Source organism: Piliocolobus tephrosceles, chromosome 6 (assembly GCF_002776525.5).
Source record: "Piliocolobus tephrosceles isolate RC106 chromosome 6, ASM277652v3, whole genome shotgun sequence".
NCBI classification, from domain to species: Eukaryota; Metazoa; Chordata; class Mammalia; order Primates; family Cercopithecidae; genus Piliocolobus; species Piliocolobus tephrosceles.
Genome location: NC_045439.1, coordinates 93,374,375 through 93,379,081, shown reverse-complemented (window position 1 = coordinate 93,379,081; position 4,707 = coordinate 93,374,375). Strand labels below are relative to the sequence as shown.

General features: G+C 38.7%; 1 protein-coding gene across 1 annotated transcript in view; it reads left to right on the top strand.

Annotated features, from left to right (window-relative positions):
* ADAMTSL3 (ADAMTS like 3) overlaps positions 1–4,707 on the top strand; it is a 408,397-nt gene that overhangs the window by 57,050 nt on the left and 346,640 nt on the right. The gene's annotated exons all lie outside the window — the stretch shown is intronic.

Here is a 4,707-nt window from a genome sequence, read left to right as displayed (position 1 = left end):
AAAAAAAAAAGCAAGAAAGAAAATAAATTCTTAAAAAATGTTATTCTTTGTGATAATAAAGAGCCTATCTTTATTTCAGTGTTAACCACATAGAGAATAATTATTCTAGTTGACTTTAAAACACATGAATTTCACTGAAGGTCAGTATATCCAAGGATAAAAGAACTAAAAATGAGATTTAAAACTTTTTGCAATGACCTTATTGTTGATGGTAGATTGGACTTGCTGTTATGAGACTGCTGTGTGGGTGATGTGAGACAAAGCAAATGAACAATACAAATGTGATCATTTGGATTTTTATTCTGGTAATCTTGAAAATCCATTTTCTTGATATGGGAAGAAGGAGACAGAGAAAAAAGACGAAATTAAGTGAAAACTTTATAGTCCTAAAATTGAATTGTAAGTATCTGTAAAAGCTCCTGAGGTCTTTTATATTAAACAAAACAAAACCAGGACATATTTTCCAGATCCCTTCACTTAAAAGGTCTAATAACAATGAGCAAATGGCCAACTTAATATCAATGATCAAATGCCCAGGTCATGGTCTCTCAACACCATGTCCCATTTAAAAGGAACCAGGATTCCATGGCAAAATTACTTATTCTGGGTAAAAATATGCAAAATTAGCCTGGAACATTATGTAATTAACAGGTAGTAAGGAAGCTGTCAAGACTACTAGAGTCTCATCAGAAGGACCCAGGAATAAACTTGTCAACACTTTTATAAGCAGAAATTGGGACAGTTTGAGACCAGGTGCGGTGGCTCCCATGGGCAATCCCAGAATTTTGAGATGCTGAGGCGGGCGGATCACTTGAGGTCAGGAATTGGAGACCAGCCTAGATGACATGGTGAAACCTCATCTCTACTAGAAATACAAAAATTAGCCAGGCGTGTTGGTGCAAGGCTATATAATCCCAGCTACAGAAGAATTGCTTGAACCTGGGAGGCAGAGGTTGCAGTGAGCTGAGATCCTGCCACTGTATCCTAACCTGGGTGACAGAGTGAGACTCCATCTAAAAAAAAAAAAAGAAGAAATTGGGACAAAATTTGAGCATCAATAAAAGCAAAAGCTGCAAAGGACTTAAGCATGTCAACTATGTTTATATCTCTAAGTTAATAGTAATACTAAAACACATTAGTCGGTGTTGCTGGGTGCTCAGGAATCAACTCATTACATTGAAAACAAATAGAAGGAAAAAACCCAAATATTTATACTGCCTTTTCTATATGAATGATATCACTGGATAACCAAACACTAGATGAGGAGAATTTGTCTTTACAGAAATATTTCAGTCAATAAATAAAGAAGGGACAATAGAATGAGAATGTCATCGTTTTGCAACCCTAATGAACTGATATATGCATTGAATATCAAAGCCAATAAAGTTGCAAAAAGAGAGACAGCCAAACGGTATACATCTCTTGATGGAAGAGCCCAGTACTACCCATGTAGGATTGTTGCCTTCTATGGTGCTTCTCGGCCTCCCCAAAATTGAGGCCCTAGATCTAACCACCCATTTATGAGAATTACAGTGTACAAGGAAACACATTAAACTAAGTCATGGGTTTGCAACCACCAAAATCCAGACAGTGGGAAACTTTACAGGACAAACAATTCAGTTTCTTCAACAAATAAATTGCAAAGGAAAAAGAAAACTAGATAGAGAACCAAAAAGATTAAGAGAGACTTTAAAGATGTATCCACCAACTGCAAGGAGTGGCCCTTATTTGGATATTTATTTATTTATTTGTTTATTTTTTTGAGACGGAGTCTCGCTCTGTCCCCCGGGCTGGAGTGCGATGGCCGGATCTCGGCCCACTGCAAGCTCCGCCTCCCAGGTTCACATCATTCTCCTGCCTCAGCCTCCCGAGTAGCTGGGACTACAGGCGCCCGCCACCTCGCCCGGCTAGTTTTTTGTATTTTTTAGTAGAGACGGGGTTTCACCGTGTTAGCCAGGATGGTCTCAATCTTCTGATCTCGTGATCCACCCGTCTCGGCCTCCCAAAGTGCTGGGATTACAGGCTTGAGCCACCGCGCCCGGCCAGATCTTTATTTAAATGAACAAATAAACAGACAAAAAACCTACAACAACACTCTTTATGACATTTGTAAGAAAATTGGAAAATTAATATTTTCTTGTCAACTCCTAATTTCTAAGGCGTGAAAATGGTATTGGGAATATGTTAAAAAGTGTACTTTATGAATACACGTGAAAATATTTACTGGTTAAATGACGTTTTGTATAATGGGTGTGGGTGAGTAGTAGAATAAGATTGGACTTGGGTTGCTGATTGTGGGGCTGGGCCATGGGTACTTGGGGTTCATTAGACTTTTCTGTCTACCTTTATGTATATTTGAAATCTTGCATAGTAAAAGGTAAAAGATAAAAGTAACATCAACAACAAAACAGCATCAACAAAACAAAAATGAAAATCAACTTTGCTGTGAATTGGATAGTGTCATTCCATATTATTAATAAGGAAGTTGTGGCTTGGAGGAGCTAACAGCCTCACAGGACACAATCAGTCAATGACAAACCCAATTTCATACCCAGGTCTTTTTCAAGAGGAAACATGTTTGGCCTGGTGCAGTGACTCATACCTGTAATCCCAGTGCTTTGGGAGGCCGAGGCGGGCAGATCACTTGAGGCTAGGAGCTTGAGACCAGCCTGACCAACATGGCAAAACCCCATCTCTACTAAAAATACAAAAATTAGCTGGACGTGGTGGCTTATGCCTGTAATCCCAGCTACTCAGGAGGCTGAGGCAGGAGAATCACTTGAATCCGGGAGGCAGAGGTTGCAGTGAGCCAAGATCACACCACTGCACTGCAGCCTGGGTGACAGAAAGAGACTCTGTCTCATAAAATAAAATAAATAAATAAATAAAGAGAGAAAACATGTTCACTTTTTTGCCATACTACATTGCATACCTAAAATTAAATAATGCAATTTCAAAAATATCAAATTCACAAGAAAAAATTAATGAGCAGAAAAGCATTTTACAATTAAACGTTATTAGATATTTCTTAAATGTTTGGTCCCTGACCTCATTGCCACATTAAAATAAGATATATAATCATATTCAATTAAGTCCAAACTTATGTGTGCAGTAATTTAAAGTTTAATTTTTGAGTATTTCATGAGACTTTGTAAAAGCATCCCCGTGATACTTCACACATTCTGACACCAGAACAGTTTGAGAAATATTGATTTAGAGGTTGGTGACAAAAGGTTTTGTGAATTTTCAGCGCACACAAAGGTTAGAATGTGTCAGTGGGCATTACACTCTGAATAGCCATGTTAAGTACTAAAATATTTTAATGACAGAGAGTATGCCCTGCTGTTGGCGGTGAAACTGTGTTACCGTGAGCATATTTTACAAGTTGGGTCTATTTTGTGTTCTAACTTGAAGCAGCTTTATTTCCTGCCCCATTACAGGATAGTGCTTTTGTAATATATAATAAATGTCCCCAATTCAACTCATTTTAAGACATGGATTTATAATGCCATGAACTTGGGGCAAACCTTTAAAATGTTTTAAAGCATATTTTTTCTTAGTTTTAAACCTTAAATTATTCCACTCGTGGTTTTTATGTTAAAAAGTATTTCATTAAACTTGCCAAATTTTATTGTAAAATACTCGAATAAGAAGTCTAAAAAATAAATGCACAAGACATTTTATTCTTCCTCAGGTTCAGATGATGAGTATGGGAAATCTTTTTTCTGTGTAGCTCAGTTAGCAATTTTTTATTTTTTGTTATATTTTATTTAGAAGCAGCATATATACTTTTTAAGTTAACAAAATTGTCCCTACCTGGGATTGGAACAGTTTGGCAGAACTATAGGAAGTTACCCTGGAGTTCCATTTTCTCTGCCAGTTGTGATTTTGCCATGACTTGGTATCTGTCTGTTAGGCCTGACTCTTGCCACATGGCACAGGGAACCTTATTTTAAACAACCAGAGTTCATCAGCAATCTCATTAAATACCTGGCATGTCTTATCATTCATGAGCATTGCGTGGTCTTGGACCTCACAGTTACATTGTCCCATCTGCACACAGGGAGAACTCTGATGCTTCAGACTCTGAAGCCTCTTAGTAAAGGATTTGGGCGAACAAAGTAGCTTTCCCAGAGGGTCTCTGAGAGCCCCCTGTTCGACTCATACTCAGTTATAATCCAATTCTACATAGATTAACATCTTTAAAGAAGTATACACAGTATATCACGGAGCCTAGTACATGTTCCATCGTTTGAGAGAAGGGGACCTCCGTTCTCTAAACACTCTTAGATGTTGCCTCCTTCTGAAGTAGATTTACAACAAGAAACCTAGGAAACACAAGACACTAGCAGATTTATGTGTTTTTTGTTTGTTTGTTTGTGTGTTTTTGGGATGGAGTCTTGCTCTGTTGCCCAAGCTGGGGTGCAGTGGCTCGATCTTGGCTCACTGCAACCTCCGCCTCCTGGGTTCAAGTGATTCTCCTGCCTCAGCCTCCTGAGTAGCTGGGACTACAGGTGCACACCACCACAACCAGCTAATTTTTTATTTTTAGTAGAGACGGGGTTTCACCATGTTGGCCAGGCTGGTCTCGAACTCCTGACCTCATGATCTGTCTGCCTCAGCCTCTCAAAGTGCTGGGATTACAGGTGTGAGCCACTGGGCCTGGCCGCAGATTTAGGTTTTTAAGAGGACATTGCCTTTATGAAA